Source organism: Hydractinia symbiolongicarpus, chromosome 12 (assembly GCF_029227915.1).
Source record: "Hydractinia symbiolongicarpus strain clone_291-10 chromosome 12, HSymV2.1, whole genome shotgun sequence".
Lineage (NCBI taxonomy): Eukaryota > Metazoa > Cnidaria > Hydrozoa > Anthoathecata > Hydractiniidae > Hydractinia > Hydractinia symbiolongicarpus.
In genome coordinates this window covers 5,689,064-5,712,552 of record NC_079886.1, presented here as the reverse complement: position 1 = coordinate 5,712,552, position 23,489 = coordinate 5,689,064, and the positions used below count along the sequence as shown (strand labels likewise).

Sequence of the window (23,489 nt, the reverse complement as noted above, 5' to 3'; positions counted from 1 at the left end):
TTTACAGTGACATATATTTAGGAAACTCCAGAAAGCAATTGACAAAAATTACAAAACGCTTTAAAACTACATACAAAATTTTTTCGTTTACCTTTAGTTGATGATGAGTTTAAGTGCACCAGTATGTTCATCTGAAATTTGCTTAATTTAACGCCAGCACAAACCTTTGAGCTCTTGTAAGAATGGCATGGAAAAAAACATTTAGTCATGAAATTTATAGCCAATAAATTTGCAGGTGCTAAAGATCGAAATGTCTTTTTCTATTGTTACATCAGAAAGTGTACATAACGTAAGTGAAAGCCGTAAATGGCACAGTGATTTTTCAACAGAACGCTAATCGCTTGAACGAACTCGTTAGCGTCATTTGGTATTTTATAGACACCCCATTCCCCTGCTAGAAGCCCATAGGTATCTGATTTTTTGTTGATTAGGAACTTTTACTCTGAAAAACGGTCCCGTGTAAAGGCCTATGAGCCTATATTTTTTTATACTTAAAACAGCAGTAAGGTTTGGAAAATAGAGAAGACAAATAATCTTTCATACAGGAACTGGCAGGAAATTCAGACTAGAGTTTACTCTACAGAAAAGGAGTTATTGCTTCTGTATGTTAAACGTAGGGGTGAAAACGAGAGCTAATGTTTGGGAATATAGTAGCATATTTCTAAGTTAGACTCGGTCGAGCCTTCAAACTTGACTAGTGCCAACAAAGGGGGCTATGTTCTTGAGGCACTGTGTAGTTTTCATAAAGAACAAGAATTTGTTGCAATAAAATGGTGTTTTTCTGTATCTATAATCTACCTTAACTACAATCTAACATTGGAGTTTACGGCCCGGATATTTTTGTTTAGGTTTAGGTCCGTACAAGACTATTGATAACCAGCCGGAATCTTCCGTTATGAATTGTTACAGCTAAAAACGCAATCTTCATGGGGGCACTTAGGATTGAAAGAAAAATTATTGATGCGATAAATTATGACTTCGTCGACTTTCAACCGATCGTTGAGAAACACGTCTTGGTTAATATTAAATCGTTAATACTTTTTGCCCGTTGCAAAACAGATATAGGAAAATTAATCGTCCCAAAACAGCTGTCGGGATGGCAATATTTACTATCCTATAGCTACCAGAAATTATATGCTTGATTTCAAGTGACAAAAATGGTACAAATATTATTAAATGTTTCTTGAATATAAAGCTGAAAGGTAAAATCCTTTATGAAAGAAGCTGATGGTAAGAAAAGAAATATTTTCGCTATTAATTGTGACTTTAAACTTAACCGATCGTGTAAAGAAATATTTTACGTAAAATTAACTAGTTATGCCGTCCCGAGATAAATATCGGAAAGTATAAAATAAAGTCTGGGAGCACACTCTTTCCACAAAGAGGGCAATGTTGCAAAGTTCATCAGAAAGTATACATAACGTGAGTGAAAGCTGTTAATAACACAGTGATTTTTCAACAGAACGCTAATCGCTTGACCGAACTCGTTAGCGTCATTCGGTATTTTTTAAATTGTATGTCTATAATGATAGCCGTCGTCTGTCTCTGCGCAAAATGGCACCGCAAGTAGCGCACATATACTAAATGCCGTATAAAAAGAACAGGCGAACCCGTGGATATATCTACGGGCCACCAACTAGTAATTTCTAGATTAAAATTAAAGAAGATACAGAATAGGCTATACCGCGAGCTGCTAGTTCGAGCCTTTAGGCTTGCATGATGCGAGCACCGAGTGGTACGCTATGGAGGCACTGCGTAGTTTTTTTTATAAAGAACAAGGATTTGTTGCACCAAATTTGGTGTTTTCCTGTATCTACCAACTTTTTTTACTTAACACTTTTTTTACCGACTTTCATTTTATTGCCAACTGCTTTTCTTGATGCACTTTAAAGAAATCTTACAACGCGTTAAGGGCACTAGTAAAGTGCTTGTAGGAGCAACTAATTCATAAATATACTAAATCTTGTTTATGGGCTGTCTTTTATGCAATAGACAAAAAGTTTACAGTGTGGCTACCCATTCAGTTTTATAGCAGTTTAATTTCTTTTCAGCTTTTTCATTGTCTAGTGGTCGTAAAAACGTCTCTTATCAAAGCTTAAGAAACTAATATTGTACTTCAGTGTTACACTTTTCGGGACCACGTTAAAAAAGACGCCCATGCATTACATACTACTACAAATTGTTTTCTGTTATGTTCAACAGCGGTTCTTTTTTGTATAGTTTGTAGAAAATGCTTATGACGTCAAACATCATAAATGATGTCAGTGTGTTTGCGTTTGGCAACAGTTGAAACAAGATCTAACGCGACTCCCGCTCATGGCAAATCTTCTTATGTACGCAGTTAAATTAAAAAATTTGATTAGAATAAAAAAGATTCGTGGTAGCATTTTTGAAAAGTATCCAAGATTTGTCACTTGTTTTCCCAGACAATTATATTTCAGTAACACAGGTCATTATTATCATTGGACACTAGCTAATGTCTGGCAAACCGAACAATATACGATTGAAAAGGTCGATACGATATTAATTTTTTTTGTTAGCATTTTTATGTATTATTGTTATACAAAGTAGTTTCTCGTAGGGACAAATACAGTATAACTAAAATCCTAATAGATATCTACCCCTTGCTTTTAAACAGGTATATACCTTCAGAAACATGTTTTATGATTAATCTTATTAAAAAAACTACATAATATAAAAATTTTTGCTTTACGAATCGTTGACAAGTTTTTGCCAACAATGCATTTTGTGGGAATGCCTTAACAAAGAAGACGCAGAAATAATTTAACCGACACTACCAATCTAGATAATAATATATCAGGAGGTTAATAATATCAAAGACTAGCTTAATATAATTAGCTTCCTCGAGTTTGTTATAATTATTTCTTAAATTTGTTTATGGTACAATTTTAAAAAATCTATATTATAACACCCGTATACGTCTGACCGTCTGTCTGTCTTTCACGCAAAATGGTAGCTTAGCTGCGCAGGTAGTGAGACGCACGCAGTGCGGTATAAAAGGGACGGGCAAACCCGTGGATTTTCCACGGGCTAACAACTAGTTTAAATAATTTTTAGTGTAAGCGAAACTAAACAATAGAAGTGACAACGCTCCTTGACACAGCACAAATTTGGTAAATTTTAAAAAAAACTGTAAGAATAAATATTCAATCAACTGTAGCTAGTTACAAACTACCATTGAAAATGTTTTAAAGCGTTTGATATGGATAATTTGCCCAATTTTTTGTAATAACTTGTACAGCATATTTTTAAAAGTTAAGTTTTTGTAGTTTTTACTTAGCCTAGATTGCTGCCATTGTTAATCATTGTAGAATTGGTTTTTGGGAAAAATTTTTATTACCATTTTTAAAGTTATATAATAAAACCTTTCAACGAGTTTTTTAAGCATTTCTCCCCCATCCCCCAACTTCTTGTAAGTCATGACACCAAAATGTTGCCAAAAGATTTTAAATCGAGCGCAGCAATAATGCTATCATATACAATTGAGTTATTTTGCGCTTTGATTTGTAATAGCGATGTTTATAAAAAATTTGCGAACGTTGCGATTAATTTATTTCGTATCAAAATGCTTTTATATAAATATTGCAAACGTCATTGTTGTTTACAATGCGCCTACTACCACGAAACAAGTAATAATGGATAATTAGACTTTAGGTCATTGTCGATATGATGCTGCAAAAACTCAATGTGGAAAAATCATTTTTCGGTGCTAAAAAAAGATTGTTTAAATCGAACATTGTGGAATTGAAGTAAATAAACATTTAATTTATGTACAGCGTACATAAACTAAGACCTGTTTAACTAGTAGCTCCATAGTATAGCGTGATCTTATACTATAGAAATTTCGAAATGCGGATCAAAGGCAATACGCATTAATTGATGTAATAAATGTCAATTGTATCACCACCTTGTATATCTAATACTTTCTCCTCATTTCAACATCTGACATTTACAACAAGTAATTACCTTGACAACAATTTCTAAAATTGCCGCAACAAGGTGAGAACTTGTACATTTTTCAGCATGCACGTGTAATTTTGAAAAAGGAAGAGACCTAATTCTACCAGTAATTTATTGATTTCGTATATTACTGTAGTATTACTGATTTGGAAAAATTCTCAAGAGTTACAAACAATGCATGTAAAAATACAATAACTTTCAGGAATACCGAAATTATGTTCACATAACTACAATATGAGGAGTGAAAAAGTGTTGACCTTCGTATAGGGATTTCAATTCATTTTCCAAATTGCTGACATTCCAGTAATTATTTTTACTAACTTACGTTGCAAACAGGAAAAACATTCAATTCTGTATTTCCATCTAAATGCTTCTTGCTTGTCGGTTGTCACCAAAGTCCAAAATTAGACAAATATCAACACGTACACTATTTACGTAAAGTTGAGTAAAATCTTATTAAGCAATAGGCAATAGGTGAACGTCCATCTCTGGTTCCTCTGCTGTGTAATTCCGCGAACTCACTCATTAACAGATAACATGGTAAAAAGCAGATAAAACTGGCTTTTAAATGATTCTGTTGTCAGATGTGATTTTGATAAGATAGTATTTGTAGTAACCTAATACATCAATTTTAGATTGCTATAGAAAAGGGACATTTTTGGACCTGTAGATCTACAGGTAATGGCTCGTTTTGTATAATGCAGTAGACTAGTTTTACCAAATTTTAAACTATTGCTGACAAGCTCAAGATTTATATGAAGCTGTGATACAAATTTTTTGGAATACTTGTTGCATGTTTAGATTTCACTAAAGAAAGTTAAGGTCCAAAATCAGATTCTTAAAATATTGATAAGTTTTTTAAAGAAAGAAACATGCAAGTGTCACGTTTAAGCATTGTTCCAATAAATTTTTATAGAAGTTCCAATAATAATTTTGCGGTTAACCGATTAAAATAATTAGATATTTGGAAGAAGAAAAGAAACAACACTTTAAAGACCTCTCCACTTAGAAAACAAAGAGGTCTTGGTTCAAACACTATTTTGAACATTTTTTTTTTATTTTCTCTCTTTCGTTTATTCCTGTCTGCTTGACTATTTGTTGATATTTTTTTCTCCATTTTATAAAAACAAAAAAGGTAGGTTTGGATATAGCTAAATAAAGTAAAGTTCTGTGACAAATAAACTTTTGTGTCATCTTACTAGCATAAAAATATCCTATATAATTTCTTGTGGCATCAAACGTTTGCCATCATGTCTTAGGTAAGCCACTATGCGAAAATGCATAGTTAAAAGAATACTTGCGATTAAACTTTGTATAGGTTTTTACTGCCAACGAATTTTAAAAACAGTAAATCAATTTATGAAAAGTAATAATAGTATTATCAAAAGAAGAAGAAAAGTTACATACATCCCATTGCTTTATCCAATCCAAACTTCTTTTTGGAATTTTAAATTAGTTAAGATCTTTTTACGTTTTTTTGCCAACAATGATGAATCATCATATTATTTTCTTTTACGATGTTGACGCAAATTTAGATCGACTGAAGGAAGGATAGGGAAAACACGTCGACTAGTTTCGCACTTAGTACATAATTTAGACCTATTTTCTTTGCAATTACATTCTTTCTTAGTAGTTCTGTTGCGTTCCTGAGAGCTTTGAAGTATATCTGATCTGGCGAAATAGTGCTGTGTTATCTAACAATAGTACCGCTGTGTCAGTTTAGCAATAAACTGCTCAAAAAGTAAAGTTTTTTGGATGAAAGTTTCTTTCAACTGCAACTTCCTTTAGGGAAGTAATAAAAAATGTATAGTGCACGTAGATTGAACTAAACGAATTCTGAGAATGCAAAGTTTCACTACAGGGGACATTAAATTAAGATAAAACATGAAATTTATCCAACTTGTTCAGGTTTTTAGTTGGACGAGACTTTCATGCTTAAGACTAGTGAGTCAGTAAAAGTTAAGTAGAGGTAAATTTTTTGCAATATAAAATTATGTTTAACTTAGACCTACGAAAGAAATTCGTATCTCGTTCTCCACATTATTGGTTATACCAACCGTTGGTAACCAGACTGTATTCAAGAAATATCTAGCCAGATAATGTGGATGATATCGTTTAAAGAGTAATAGTGCTACATGCTACGAACGAAACTTTTGTTCTTAACGCCGTCTAGTCCAAAATTAGTGTCAAAATTGCAAAATAATATCCGACTATCTTGTATGTCTAGTCTGTAAACACAAAAATGTTAATTCTGCACCTTATCGTTAGCAATACGAAAATTTGGATTGCATCTTTAGACAGATATATTTATTGCGGACACCTCTCCGCTACGGAAGTTACACTCTGGAATGAATGAAATTGAAGCTATATTTTACGTATTAAATTATCTTCGCCAAAACGAAACAAAATCTCGAAGTTTTAAAGAAGTCTAAGATTTACGCTCTTTCTTTTGAAACCAGCCTTTTAACTTACGTTGCGGTTGATTTACTTTCCCGGAGCAGAATTTTAAAGCGATATAAGCTTATTTGGAAAAAGTTTTTGTGTAGCGGATACCTCTCCATAGTGGACATTTTCAGACCCTGATGATGTCCTGTATAGAGACGTTTCACTATATACGTAATAAATAGCTCAACATCAGGATATATTTTGTTCTACGCCACTGGCAATTCAACTTTTTTTTTACAAAGTTATTTAAAAGCGTATGTAATTTAAAGATTGTGTTTTTGTGCTTTCAATGTGGTTTTATTTGGAACATTTATGAGAAAAGACTTATGCGGACACCGCTTTCATTATTACACATGATTTGTACTTAAAATATACAAACACCCACGCTTTCAGACAAGAATGATCTTTCTCATGTAGGCATCATAAATAGTTTAGCTGCAGGATGTCTTTTGTTGTACTTCACTGACAATGCAACGATCATGTTTATATAACTTTCTGAGTACGCCTAGTCTGTTAAACACCATGTTTCTATACTGTCAATGCGGAAATGTGAAAATATTGTCTGTAGAAGGCACAGCAACTTCGGCACTTGAAGTTAACCCTAATCTTTGCACAAATACTTACCAAACCCTTTTATTCGTATCTGCTTAAACAGCAATTATCTGTTCTTTGTTGCATTAATCAAGAATATGTAAAATAAAAAGTGTTTCCTACATAATTATATTTCAAATATTGAACACTGATAATACAAATTAATAATCTGTAGCTATAGATTTTATTTTCAAACCCAAAGAAACTACGTAATAATGTCTATCAACTTACAGGTACAGTTTTCTCAGTATTGTCTCTACGATGTATTATTAGGAGTCATAACAAGGAGGACACGCAGACGTTTCGTGGCTAATTTGCTTTTAGATCTTAAATAACTTATTCTCTCCTTTCGATCACTCATAGTTATACTTATAAAAGAATTTATCAACTTGTTTTCACGACTGATTTGGTTTTGTTGATCATGATATCACGAAAAGACAAGAAAACATTAGGATAACAAATTGAGTGGGTAAGATATTTAATATCATTAATTTATATTTGGTACAGAAATTATTAAAATATCACGTTAGCTAGTGGTATTGCGGCATCACGAAAGCTTTGGCTAGTATAACACAAAATTTTTAACGAATATCTTTTGTTAATGCAGTCATACTGCTTTTCCCCTTACATCAAATTGAGTATTATTGTGAGAGAATTTTTACATATGTAGATCGTTTCTTTGAAGCCGTCTGTTATATTTCTATACCGAAACACATAAAAGATTTTGATAATCAATTAGAAAGGTTTTCAACAGACACTGGTTCATGGCTAGGAATCTAGCTAGGTAGAAATATAAGTACTACTATACTGCTTTTAAAAAAATATTCAATGACCAGTGAGGATGATAGAAACACATCTTCAGTAGAACCTCTTTTAAAAAGCAAAAATAATAAAATACACACAAAAAAATGTACATACAATCCTTTGCTTGCGCCAGACATAAATCGTTCCCTTTGCACAATTTGGAACTCTTATTTAAATACTTTTTTTTGCGTGGGTGCGCAAAAAGAAACTAAGTATCGTTAATATCTAATTATTTCTCCCCCCCAACCCCTCACAACAATGTTGACGCAAAATTAATCTGTATAATATGCTGTCTGCAAAAGGAAGGATAAAAGAATCGTTTTTGACTAACTCTGCAGTAAATGCAAATTTCAATTTTATTCTCCCGCAATTTTATTTCTAAAGGCTTTTGGTAAGCATTCTTTAATCAGGATGTCTTATCTCTTAAGTGTTTGACGATCACCTTAGTAACGCTTAGTTATTGTTGGTAATGTACATTTAAAAAATACTTTTTAGTGAAGGTTCTGAAAGAAAGCAATTGAAAAATCTTTGGGTCTATCTTTTTTTCCAAGGAACTGAAAAGAACGGCAATCGAGTTCGCAATTCCATAAAATAAAGGCAGTCTAATGGGTTGCCACGTAAATCATAGTGTTCCATGCAAACATAAAGGTTACAACGAGTCTCTTTTTTCTGGAGTTTTAACAGGGTAAGAGATTTCACTAATCCAATGTTGCAAACGCAGTTAGCAAAGTTAAATTCATGTGCAAAGGGAAATAGCCTTTGTGACAGTTCTATTTAATTCTTTCCTACTTAAGACGTATTATAGTGACGCTCTATTCTTAGTGAAGATAAAATCATTTTTTTAAAAAAAGCATTTAAGGCTCATCGAATTCGAACGAGAAGAGTTTTTTTAAACTAACAAAATGCTACGTATCGAAGTTAAGATACGTGGTAGCTTAATTGACAATTTTCCCAGTTATGCTGGTTTGCAAGGAAAAAAAACAACATGGTTTGGAATATTCACTTGTTAAAAATGCGTTTTTTAACAAAAAATGGCTAAATATGTATTAGTAATGACATATTTGGTATCGTAAAATTTTGGATAAATTTACTGAGTTCGAATTTAAGAATTTTAGAAATCTCCCGAGTGACACAAGAAAGATTTCAAAATTTTAGAAAATCGAACGTTGGGTTTTATTGGTCATGGTACGAATAAATTGAATAAATATATGTGCATATTTTAAATGGCGAGCCTCAAAATATCGAGAAATATACCTTGTCTATTATTTTAAGGATGGGTCATGGCTTAGATGTATTATATAATGCTCATTTTTGATGCAAATGTGTTTCCAAGAATATCGTACTATATGCGTCATATAAATTCTATATAATACACAAATATGTCATCCCATTGAGTCAAATACAACAAATAAATGTTGGGCAGCAAAAAAGAAAAAAAATATTTAGGTGGATTGGTTTTGAATATTTTAGGTCAATTGATTTACAAACCTGCTAGTAGGGAAATAAATACTATGAAATGTAAGTAGTTTTCGGTTTTTCCGTTCGTTACTTTTTTATTTCTTTGTCCTTTTTTATTTTACATTTTTTAAAGGTGTTTACCAGTTTTAGAGTCGGGTATTTCCTCACCTAATATATTCTAAGGATTCTCCTACATATTTTTCATCGCTTCAGCCTGTTCTTTCGTGTCGATACTGTATCAATAAGAATCCTGTAGCTAGAGTTCTCAATGATAACGAACACAGGTTTAAAGTTTTGACTACCCGGATTTACGAACTCTACAAACTATAAACATTAGCAAAAAGCAACAACATCATATGTAAGAAAAATATTTATACTTCAAATCAAAGACGGTTTCACTTAAATACATCCAATAATAATATAATCCTTGCGTGTGTGACGTAGAGGAAGTATTTATTTTCCTTTCAAGTAGCCGAAAACAAATGTCTAAAATTTTAGCATTTTTAACATCCGCACGTTTTTAATGCATTGGACTGACGTCATTACAGTACCAGCCCACCCGTTCCTGAATAATCAACGTATAGGTGACATCATCAAATAATATCTGATGCTTAAACAATTTTTCAAATACGAACGGACCACAGTTTCAAGAAAGGTTATATTTAATTATCTTTTTCATTGTTTTCTGATTTCTTTGACTATTTTCACGGAAATTCAACGTCAATAGATGCTTATTTAGCACCTTGATTTTTAGCTTTCCTCAATGTGTCAATAATTAACATCATCAGCAAGCAACGTTGTTTCTATCAATTTCAATATGATGCTGGTGACACTTGCATTTAGTTAAACGAGTTGTCCAGTTTGAGAAACATCACCTCATCACAGTAGTGATATAGTGTAAGCAGATAATAAATTATTCACAATAGTAAAAAATATAATATTATATCCGCTCAATAATATTTCAAAACGAGCGAATCCGTTCAATAATACTTCATAACAAGCAAATCCGCTCAATAATCACTCAAAACAAGCGAATCCCGAACAATGTTATAAGTATCCCGAACAGTGTTTAGAAAACGAGGGTGTATGAATAAAAAGAAAACAACAACATTGATTTTAAAGATAGCGTCTTGTAGCGGCGTTATAGAATTCTTGATAAAAAGAGGCTGCAGTGATGAAGTAATTAAAAAGTTTCGGCAGGAAAAGGTAAACTATGATTATTTTTTAAAAAATTATTGAGCGGATTTGCTAATTTTTAGTTATTATTGAGCGGATTCGCTCGTTTTGAAGCATTATTGAGCGGATTCGCACGGTTTTAGTCATCATCAAGAGAATTCGCTTGTTTTTAGTCATCATCAAGAGGATTCACTGTCTTTTTTGTTCATTATTGAGCGGATTCGCTTGATTACAAAAATTAAAGGAGTAAGAATTTTTTGGCAAATGCATGCCACCGTATCTTTCCTATTTAAGAGGTCTTGTTGAAGATAAAATATTTTTTTTAAAAAAACATTTAAGACTCATTACAAGCTCGTGAGCTTGTATTAAAACGCAAATGTGTCCTACAAGAATGGAAATTTTTGCCTCTCTGAGCACCGACACGGGAGTCGTCGTGTGTTCGAATCTCATCTTGGTAACTATTTTTACTTTTTTTTTCTTTTTTCTTTCTTAAAAAGATAAGACAAGTGTTCAAAACACTTTGTTTAACTAACTAGTAAATAAAGGTGTTTCCACCAAACTTTTTAAAAGTGAATGTAGGCAGAATTAACTGAATTAATGAATTTCGCAAATTTGGGGGTTTGTGGGTTTGTGGTCTTTCTTCTTCCTGTCAGTTGGTTCACCCAAGACGGACCCATCGAAAATTAAAAGTTCGAGGAATTTTCCGTTCAGGAAGGTCTCACAAATCAATTTTGAAAAATAAGAGTGTAACAAATATTATTGCGTATCTGAATAGTAAAATATGTCGTGTCTAACTTCGTAACAAAAATCCCAATTTGATAGACAGCTTTTTGTAAACTTTATTCGCGAGGTTGTTTGCGTATATCATACGTCTTGTTGTATTTGGATAAGAAGATTTATTTTAAACTAACAAAATGCTACGTGTCGAAGTTTCGATAAGCGGTAGCTTTTTTGAAAATTATCCAGTTATGGTGGTTTGTAAGCAGAAAAATACAAAACATTATTTGGAATATTAAAGCACTTGTTGAAAATTGTTTTTTAAAAAAACATAGCTAAATATGTTATAGTATTGACATGGTTGAGAGGGAAATTTGGGATAAATTTACCGAATTAACGAGGAAGTATTAAAAATTTTAAAAATCAAAGAAAAAACAGTTTTTGAAAAACCGCGTGAGAAAAAAAACTGGGTTCTAATTCAGCTATGACGTTCACAGTTCAAAACATTGCATTGTGTAAAACTTTCACAACACAGGCTACACAGTTTGCTAGAAGAATCTACTTTTTTTTACCTATATTTCTTTTCAAATCTTTAACAAATTACTTCTTTGAATATCCAGTGTTAATTTTGTAAGCAATGGAACCAATTCGAAGCGATTCAAGTTCTAACGGACATAAAATGATGACATATCTGTTTATCCACTCTCAGAACCAGAACTTTTTTTGGAAGAATTGAACAAACTAGAAACGTGTAGTTCCAAGAGTGATGAGGAAGAAGAAGAAGTTCCTAAGATTGGCAACAATGACTGGTGCCAATGCGATGGTCACTGGACAGAGATGGAGTTGTACAGTGAAAGCTTGTGTTGCAGGGATACAAATCAAATTCCTGACAATCATTTCGAAGGTAAAATAAACATAAAGTTAGGCAAACATAATTTTCTTTTCCTGTTTAAAACCATAACAAAACTCTGCATATTCCCTTTATATATTAGTCTTCGCGTTAATAAACAAAGAAAATGCTTACGAGTACGACAACTGACGCAAAACTTCTTTTAAATATTTTGCCTAACATGAGTTTTATCTCAAAATCATTCAACTCAACTCTCGCACATATTTTAATCGGCATCATTTGCTACCGCCAAAACAATATTACCAAAAAAAACAACGGTGGTTTTTTTTAATTTATTCAGCTTTACGAATCGAATGAGAACGTGTGCTCAGAAATCAAAGAAGGGGGTTTTCATGGTTTTTCTTTTTAGGAAAACAATATATAACTAAACACGAAAAAAATTTTTCGAAGCTCTTTATTTTTTTCGGACTGGGAATGTAATAAAATACTACCCAAATTTTGCTTTCATTATTATCTTCGTCTTTTGTCGTCAGCTTTTGTTTCACCACCTTATTTTTCTCGCTTTCCTTATCTTTTTCTGTCTTTTTATTATCACTACTTCGATTTGTGCCGATGGCAGCATAGTTTGGCATATTGAAATAATAAAAATATATTGACAAAATACTTCTTCATGTGATTACACCTAATCCCTACACCGAACTTCGCTTTTTGAACTGTAAAACGTCAACATTCAAACTTGATCCAGCCTTTGTAAAAATGTAAAGCGGTCAATTGCGAAAGGGGTTTTTACGCATTGTTAACACAGATTATTGCAGAAAAAAAGGGTTTTACTTAAAAAGAATTATCGTATGCGTTGTATTTTTTGACTATTAATTATGAAACTATAATTTTTGATCAAACTTCCTCTTTAATAAATTTTGCTTCACTGTGATAACACTAAAATTTGTTATTTAATTTCTTATCTAAAAAAAATAAAATAAAATGAGCGTAAACAAAAAGCCTAGGGGCTGTGGCAACATACATAGGCTTTCAAATAACTTGGAATGTACTAAAGTTTGAGATAGACCTTAAAAACCAAGGAATTTGGAGGGATCATTGATTATCCTGAAATTTCAAATTAAATCTCAATGTTATGGTATGTAAGACTTATAAATTATATATTCACATGTAGTATTTTATAAAAATAAAATCTGTAGTTGTCTTTAAACCCGATGTAGAACATTCTATACAGAAATCGATGTGATTCAAGTAGTGGGATATTCTAATATTTACACTTAATATTTGCCACTGTGTTGTTTCATGGTCGTTTCTACTCGATTCCTCTTTTAAGAAATTTATTGCTAATAGTTGTTTTTGACAGTAGCTAGTCGAAAAAAGAAAGAGCCAGATCTTTATTCATTTCTTTTTTTATTAAAATCAAAGCGCATAAATTATTTCATTTGATTTAAAAGAGCTATGTATTCTTCATTATATTCATCAAGCTGATGATCATTTTATTACTTTGAGCAAAAGAAAACTGGCTAAACAGTACCAAATAGACAAAATAGTTACATTCATGATAAGTAAATGAAGCATAAAATCATCTATGCTATGTATATCACTAATTTAGCTAGGCCTGGGATGTTGCATTCTATTGATCACGGTATAAATAAAATAGATAGATAGATGTGCACATTTTACATGGCTAGCCTCACAACTATCGAGGGATATACCCTGTCTATTATTTCTTGGATGGGATCATCGTTTAGATTGAGTATCTAATGTTCGTTTATAGCTGCGCAAATATATTCTTTAATGGATACCAAGCCATGCACTATATAAATCCTAAATCATACACAAATAATAGATGATTGTCGAATAAAAATAAACAAATGTTGAACATCAAAAAAGAGAAAAAACATATTTGGGAGGATTTATAGTAAATATTTTAAAGTTAAAATGGTTTACAAAGCTAGTAGTAAGGAAATATATACCATGAAAGTAGTTTCTGCTTTTTTTCCTTAGTCTCTTTTTATTCTATGTTTTCTCCTTTTTTTTACACTTTTGGAAGGTTTTTATAATTCATACCGCTTTCTAACACTATGTACAAGTGTTAGTGATATGTAGAACAGTTTACAGACTATTTTTCTGTACTTACAGTGAGCATTTAACATTTAACAAAAAGCAGGCTGGATATTTGGGCAGTAAACAGCAGAAAATTTACAGATACTATTCAGTGGTACGTGGATAAATCCACTGGTTCGCCGGCAATTTATTTACCACATTTTGTGTCTTGCTACTGCAGTAACCACTATGCGTGACAGAGAGACGTATACGGTAATATAATATAGAGTGTTGAGGAAATCAATAATTTAACAATACAAATTGGGAGATTTACAAAGTCCAATATAGGCCAATTTGGCCCAATTAGCTATTTGCGCTAATTTATAAATTTCTAGAAATAAAAAAAAATCCATTGGAATTCTTTTTTTTTTTTCACAACCACTATCTTCTGTTTAGGAGCAGACTTTACCAATTTTCAGGCATATCTTCACCCATTATTTTCTAGGAATCCTGCAAGATTAATTGGTCGCTACAGTCTGTTGTTTTCTATTTATAGTGTTACTAAAAATTTAAAAATAATCCTGCAGATAGAGTTCCTAATAATAACGAACACAAGTTTTCACTACTAGGGTTTTTGCCAATCTTACAAATTAAAAGCATATGCAACAAACAACAACGACTGAAACATTTTCAAGAAAAATATTTAAACTTCGAATCAAAGACGGTTTCACTTAAATAACGCCGATAACAATTCTTGCGTGTGTGTGTGACGTAAAAGAAGTATTTACTTTCCTTTCAAGTAGCCGAAAATGAATGTCTTATTTTTTAGCATTCTTAACATCCGACACATTATTAATGCATTGGACTGACGTCATTACAGCATCAACCTACCCGTTCCTGAATAATCAACGTATAGATGACATCTTCAAAAAATATCTAATGCCTAAACAATTTTCTAAAAAGAAACTGACCAGAGCTGACAGTTTCAGAAAGGTTACATTTAATTATCTTTTTTATTGTTTTCTGCCTTCTTTGACTATTTTCACTGAAATTCAACGTCAATAGATGCTTAATTAGCACCTTGATTTTTAGCTTTCCTCGTTGTGTCAGCAGAAGCAAGAAACTTTGTTTCTGTCAATTCCAACAAGATCCTGATGACACTTACATTTAATAAGGCGAGTAAAAGTGATTTATTCACAGTAGTGATTTAGTGCAAGCTGAAATAAAATATTCACAAATATTAAACAAAATAAAATAACTTTGTCGGGTTACTATTTACTGTCTCCATGAGTTGCTGTTTTCTTGCGTATAGACAGAAAAACAATAATTACAGAGACTACAATCGCGGACAAAAATATTGGGACTAAGGAAGTTTTTTACTCATTATTCAAATGTGGAAAAAACAGTCCAACAGTCAATGCTCTGCAGTCGGCAGGCTGCAAAGTCGCTACTTGTGCAAGCAGGTAGGCCAGGCAGAGAGCGTTAAAAAGTTGCTAGTCACATTCTTTAGCACGCCTGCACACCAAAATAATTCACGTCGGAGACCACGAAGACCTCGAAATTCGTGATTAATGGCCTTGCTGACCTCAGCAACAATTAGCACATTTTAAGAATTTCTTATTTACCAAATAAAAACTCCACTCTGAACTTTGAGTGTGAATCTTATATAGAATGAGCCTACGCAATTACTTGTGGTGGCGAACTTCGAAATTCGTTGTCTTGTCCCAACATATTGTGACCACGGTTGTAGTCGTTAGCCGCTAAAAAATGCACAGATCTTTACGTTCTAAAAAATTTACAGGAATACGCGTACATAGGAATATATTGCATTTTTTCTTTTTTTTGTTTCGTCAGCAAAGTCTTATTCTCTTGCGCACAGACAGACAGAATACGGGTATTATTATTATAGACTAGTTGTTAAGAATCCATTGAAATTCACCATCGTCATTTTATATATCATTGTTTAGCTTGTTAGCATGATGTAATAGAATTATACTACTAGAGATTTAGAATGAAGCTGTGAACCATTTTTAATGGACAGGATGCGGCTATTAGTGTAGAGATTATTAGGGAATTTCAATACATCTTCCAGCGGAAATAACGTTAATCTGATCATACGGAGACATTTAATCTGACTGAATTAACTTCCTCCGCATTCCTTTCATTTCTCATACTATATTGCCTTCTCCACAAAAGTAATTTCAATTCACACTTTCCTTATCACGCTACACATATGTAAGTTGTAATTACAACGCTTCATAAGAAAAACATCCCCAAGTTGTAATACCCTCCCACACAATGTACATTCTGTTTACGTTGTCTGAAACCTTTTAGTTGTAGGTAGAGTGGGAAACCCTATTGTTACCTTTTATGATTTTATAAGTCTAAGGTCAGCAATGTTTGCAAAATGCAAATGGTCAAAAGCATTCTTATTTGCTTTTTTGTTCTGTTTAAAGGTTTAAATGACAAAACTTTTTCTTTACCATTTCTACACACAAATATCAAAATTAGGTTCGCATGATTATGAAAGTGCAGCAAAAGTAGTATCAGCTAAGGGAAGGCGCTTTGTAAAAGTGTTCACAATGATTTGTTTTCGTGATTAACCTCTGTTTACATTAAACACACGTGAAATGTGTGGCGCACAAGTTAATTCTTCATATTTTAGTATGAATCATGAGAACCAGATTCTTGCATACATATAAAACATTTGTGACATGCCTTTCTAAAGTTGTAAAAAAGTATAAGACATATACATGTTTTTAGGCAAGCATATTAGCAAGCATATCAAATTTAGTTTGACTCGGCAAAGGGGTTTGGGAACACTCTGTTTAAGTAACCTATAAAATATTTTAAGTAGATTATTTGTGATTTAGTTTTGTACATAGAATGCACCAAACAAACTAAAAAACATATAAATTTAACAAATAATAATGATAACAGCATGAAAAGAAGAACTAAAGTCATATGTAAACATTGGTTCAACCAGCTAAAACTTCGTCTCTGAACACAAAATTCCTTACACAATTTTTCGCTTTTTAGTAGCTTGGAGGAAAGTAATAATTTAGCTTTATCAAGTTATAATTATTCTCTTTTGCGCCACTCCACTACGTTATTGATCTTAATCCAATCTAAAATCAATCCTGATCCTCAGGGTTTTATTTTAGTTTGGATTGATTTAACAAAATGAGTGATAAAAAATCAGCTGGATTAATCTGCGAATAGCTCATGATGTAGACCTATCTCGTAATGTCATTTTTGGCCTCTAATCGTTTTTTGGATACTTATTTTTATTATCTGTCACAGTAAGGTTTATGCTTGTCTAAAATGAACAACTTAAAATATACACGTGTCTGAACGACTCTTTAAGTTCTAACCTCCGTTAAAGGTTATGTGCAATTGTAGAAGAACTATTCAAAAGTGACTCAGCTTTTTCAGAAACAACAATCACATAAAAATTCCCTTAATAAAACAAATTAAGCTGTCCGCTGGACACTTCAAACAATTAAAAATTTATTTTTATATAGTTTCCTATTCTCCGCGCCTAACTTAAATACTCAAATCCTGTTCCGATCTGCATTTGATCGTTAGCTATTAAATGTACACGAAATGCAAACAACAACGCTTTCAGACAAGAACGTTCTTTTTCATGTATACGTAATAAATAGTTTCTGTAGTATGTCTTTTGTTCTACGTCACCAACAATGAAACGACGGTTTTATACAAAGTTATTTAAAAGCGTATGTAATTTACAGATTGTGTTTCCGTACTGTAAATGTGGTTTTATTTGGAACATTTAAAAAGGACAGACGGGGACATCGCTTCTAACATTATGCACATGGCAAAAGAACTACTACTGAGAAATGTTACAATAAAAACTTAGTCTGCTTTTGCAGTTTGTTAAGAAAGAATTGTACACATTTTCTTACGATCTAGTCAAGTCTTTTTTTAATGTATTACAGTGAAAATATAGCGGCGACAAGGAGCACAGTTTTAATAACAAAACTAGAAACTGGAAGAATACTAAAGTCTTTCGATGAATATTTTGATATGTGCGCAAAAGCCTTCTTTTAATTAAAAGAATGATAATAAGACATTACACGCCACATTGTTAAATATGAAGAATAATCACTGTCCACTGGAGGTAAAGAAATATTTCACGAGGCGTACACAACTGAAATATCGTCTAAAGTAGATAAATTTGATGAGCAACAAGAATATACAAGCAATATTTGTTCTATCATATACCCTATTTATCCTTCTTGTATTTTAAATTAAATCTTTACGTTTTTTAGAAACGACAAATGCATTTGTAGATGTTTACAAAGTCTCAGCCTCGATAATTTAACCAATTAGGTGTAGTAGTAACAACTGTAAAGAAAAGATAATAACGCTTAAAAGATTTGAATGATGGAAATTAAAATAACATTAATCAAAGAGAAGCTAAACAAAATGTAAACAAGAAAACATCAAGCCTATTTGCAATTGTTAAATTCGCAACTAAATACCGTTTCTGTGTTACAATTAAGTTAGGCTAAAAATTTGACGAAATAAATTATAAATTAAGATTTCTATTGCGGAATCTTTCCTATCCGAAGATTTAGAGAAGGGTCTTCAACTTATTTTACAAGGCCACTATCAAGACTAAATATAATGAATCGTTCGTCAGGAAAAGCAAGGACAATCAGATTCAAGTATAGCTTGGCGTACTTAAAATATATCACATTTTTGAATCACCCTAATTCTAATATCGTGTTTTGTTTTCTCAGCTTTCTCGTATTATTTGATAAAAAATCACTCTAAAACCTCAACCGCAATTTTAACCACACAGAAGGGATTTATCTAGTGTTTTCGGTACAAGTTACTTTCAAGCTCTATCCCAGACCTCTTCCACGTCTATGATATTTTGACGATACGGTTCATTAATAGCCTTGGTCCAGGCTGATGATATACAAATTTTGATTGGATGTGTATTTTGAATAGAAACGGCAATTTGGTCAGAAAATTTTGATTTGAAGAAAGGTGATGGAGCAAAAAAACCCGCAGAAATGCTGAAAAAAGGATTCTGTCAAAAGATATTTCCTGTTATAATCAATGGACGTATCTGACCGAGGCTAGAGAACTCTTAGAATTTCAGGAAATGTTATTTTTATAGTTTTTATTCGAAAACTTTGTGGTAAGTGAGGTCGCATTGTTTGTCAACCAGCCAGGTTGTACTGTTAAAAAGGTATAAAATTAACACGTTGACGTGAACATACGGTTGATCAATATCGTAGAGATTTTTTAATACATAAAACTTCATGATTTTAAACAGATTTTTAAATATATTATGTAAGCTAGCTAGCCTACTGGTAGCTATTATTACTCCATTTGTACTGCACCATTCCACAAATATTTTAAACTACATTTTACGGCCATTGAAAGAAATTGATTTTAAGTGATGTTATATATTGTGGTATAGGGCTTATCTTAAAAAGGATCTTAATTGGTCATTTACATATGGTGTCATTTGAGGATTGGTAGCGTGGTCAGTAGAGAAGATAGGTTGTGGTCTTGATCCCCACATCACGCCCTGGTCTAGTTGAGTAAAAATTGCAAAAGTTTCTGAAGTTTAAAAAGGAGGTTTAAGCACTCAAGAACCGTCTTTATGTTTCTTTCTTGAAACAACTGACGAGGTATGTCCCTCAAAATTAGTAAGGCTAATCACATAATTCATAAATAACTTACTTACGAAAATTTGTTGCTGTAGACCGGGTATAGTAAGTGTTCTTAATCTGTCCTTAAAGCTTTAGATTATGTGACTAGCTACATCTTCCATGATTCATGCTCAGAAGTCTAACACTCAAATAAAATTAATAAGGACAAACACCAGCTAAGAAACCTAATACTATAGCTATAAATAATTGTACTAGGCGTTAGCTATAACATACAACTGGAAAACTACTACTTAGCCAGCATTAAGAGAAAGTGGCTATAGTCTATTCGCAAAAACCTCGTATCCATCTAACTAAGCCGTACTTATTAAGCATGAAAACTATATGCAAACTTGTTATGACACAAGCTTAACTTCTTAAAATATTATCATAATGCTTTATTTCAAAGTGATGAATTTAAAAATGCTCAATCGTTTACTCGGTTTTCCAACTACCTCGCAAACAAACAACCATTTTTAGTTTTTGCTCGCCACTTCACCATTGATTGTCACTAAAAATAAGGGCAATTTTCATCAACCTAGACAAACACTACCACGGATCGTCCAGTAAAAATACCATAGACGTAGAAGAGTCCTGGTTTTCTGTAATGTAGTACACTTTTTTATGAAAACAATGAGACCGGGCATTGCTGGAATAAGAGCAACGGCAGAAAATGGAACTTAACTGATTTTTATAAAACACATCTTCAAAGGTAGACAATTTTTGGATGCAAAAATTTCTGATGAATTAAACAAGATTAGTGGTAAATCATGACATCTTAAAATGGCAAAGTGCTTTGTAAATGTAAAAATGTTATTGATTAAAAGGATTCATTGATGTAGTACCTTCTACTTACTACACAACTTAGGACTTAGCTAGGTGGTGTATATGTTATCCTATGTTACCCTTGCAAATATTTAGATGATGTATGTATGCTTAGAATACAATCAATCTTGATCTATTCTTTTTTCTTGTTGGCTACATTACTTACCAACATAAAATGTAGCTAAGTAAGTAAGTCATTTATTCATCATCAGACAAAATTATACAATACAAAAAAATAGCTAAATATCTAATAAAAGCAAGGACATTTTTAAGTGATTTAAAACAAGTTGCTTTTTAAAATATCGAACGCTAGACGGGAACAGCCTTAATATTTTCAAATTCATCCATCGAAATTAAAAGTTTCTATATAAATTCACTGTCATGCCATTTAACTAAATGTCAACTTAAACAATATTCGTAATATTTTTACAAGAACTAAACTAAAATATAATTGCAAAATCGAACACGCTAAATGGAACACAAAAAATTGTTCATGTTTCAGCAAAAAGCTTATATTTCAAATAGTATAACCCTTACAAATTCTGTTAACCCTCGTGATTAATTTATTTCGTGTCGAAATGTTTTTATAAAATATTGCAAACGTCATTGTTGTTTACAACTCGCCCACACTACACCGAAACATGTGACAAGGAATAATTGGATCAAAGATTAAAAGCTAGATATTATAAGCGACTTATGCAGTCACCAACCATAAATATTTCGAGTAGAAATTATTAATTATGTAACATCTATTTCTTCCTAATAGTCATAATCATCAGCCACCATTGGGTCGGTCACGAAAAGAATCGATAAATGGCATCTTCTCTTAGCCGAGTTTAATAGCATCAAAAATTTAGGAACCTTTCCAGCCACCATCGATAATGATTTTTGCCTTTCGTAGTAGTCATGTAATTGTATAACTCGGCTAATCAACCGGCATGAATGGCTTTGAATCTTTTTAGCTGCGATAGGTACTGGAGGAAATAAAGACATTAAAGAAATGTTTAGTATGGTAAAAAGGAAGACAGAGGCAAAAGTTATTGTAACAGATTGGTAAGAAGGAAAGATTGTATACGTATTAATAATATTCATTCATGTGTCATTCGTTTTGTTTATAACAACGGATTTCAGGGAGGGAAATAAAATTTGCTTGAAGTATTTTTTCCGTGAAAAACTTTTGTGTTTCTCTGTTTTAAATTTTCAAAGGAAAAAAAGTTTCTGCTCGCAAAAATTTCTGCCCTTAAAGCAGTATGAATTTCGCACCGACACAAACTTCCCTTTGTTCCATTTGGAACGTTACAAAATCAAATATCGTCAATTTGAGGTATTTTTACTTTTCAGGGGCTGTCTTGTCTTGTCCCGTCCCGGTATCCTGCATGAATTAAGCGAAATCCTTGATCAGGCAGGACGTGTTTTTGTTTTTAAATAAACTATTCATACTTTCTACATATCTTATTTGAAAAAAAATCCCCAACAAATGTGAAACAAAATCATTCCACCAAACGTCTCGTCTCGGCAATTGACCCTTTCGGCAAACGTTCTTTACGGCAATTGTCCCGTTGCGTTGTTCATGCAAAACAACCTCTTAGACAAACAGACTAATTATTTAATTTCCATTTACCTTGTTTAGCTATTTCATTAAACTTGATACAGTAAAAATATTAGGTGTCGAGATCCAGGCCGTCCACAATTTTCTAACGCAGTATACCCCGTTGGTCTGCCAAATCATTGCGAGATTTTATGAGCTCTAGATGAGCAGCCGTGCCACAGCTGTTCGCCACACTGCGTACTTATTCTTTATTTTGACAACGTGTCCACAAGATTAAAAAATTAATTTTTTTGGCGAAGTTTATCACTTGCCATCCCGGTTAAGTGTTTATGTTTATAATTGTGTATCGATAAATCCAAAAAGCGTGTCTTCTATGAAAAGTGGTTACAAAAATTACTGTCCAGTTTGATCTTTGAAATGTATCCCCGGCCATAAGCAACCGGTTTGTTTAGGATTTCTACTTTACCTAAAAAATTGGAATGTCCTGCCATTTCCTTATTCCAGCTTCATCACATCGCTCATATATTCCTAAAACAGATATGGTTCTAATACACTCGGAAAATAAGAGGCCTTAGGTTTTGAATTTATCGCTAATGATAACGATTTGCAAGAAGTTTAGGCATTTATTAGAATCAATAAAGCCATTACATTGCATTTTTGAGGCTAAATATTTGTTAAGTAGTTGTTTCATTCCCATGTGGGCCATTGGAGGCGGTGTAGTACACGCAACTTGCTTAGCTAAAGTAAGTGGTTAATTTCTTCCCCATGCATTCCCATTTTTTGTTATTTTAAATCAACTCTCCTAAAAACAACTCTTAAACGTCGTAACAGATACCCCTCTGTCGACATCTGCGCATGTAAATATTTCGAAAGCAAATGACATGAAGAAAAACAACAAACTTAGTTCCTTGACGAGATTTGACTTTCTCGATGTCAAAACTGGTGCTAGTTACATCGCATAAAGTTTTTTAAACGACAGAACGTCTAGTTTGTTGTCATTAAATTCTTGCAGTGACCCCTTTAAACTTGGTCCGGAAAAACATAAATTGTTTGAGCAATAACAGTACAAAAGCCGCGCAAACTTAACCATTACGAGTTTAATAGAAACATATGGTGTACAAGTCCACAAGAGATGTGGCCCAAAAATATTGTAGATATAATTTTTTTTTTGTCTCAGGTAATGAAATGTGCGATAAAATTACTGTCTGTCTTAAAAATAAAGTTTTAGCGCTAACGAATTTTCTCCGTTTATTTTATTGTTTACTAAATCATTTAGTTGATTATGTGGAAATAATGTCGGCTGATGTCAATACTGTAAGAAGGCTGTGAGGACCACTTTAGTCAGGTAAAATTTAGGCTG

At 32.5% G+C, this 23,489-nt stretch overlaps 1 long non-coding RNA gene across 2 annotated transcripts in view; it reads left to right on the top strand.

Annotated features, from left to right (window-relative positions):
• The first annotated feature begins 10,298 nt into the window (after positions 1-10,298).
• The window catches only part of LOC130621823 (uncharacterized), a 36,802-nt gene continuing 23,611 nt past the window's right edge, over positions 10,299-23,489 (top strand). For both annotated transcript variants that reach the window (XR_008980935.1, XR_008980934.1), the window contains exons 1-4: positions 10,299-10,485; positions 14,895-15,058; positions 21,543-21,633; positions 23,406-23,474. This is a non-coding gene — a long non-coding RNA (uncharacterized LOC130621823). The remainder of the gene's footprint in view (positions 10,486-14,894; positions 15,059-21,542; positions 21,634-23,405; positions 23,475-23,489) is intronic.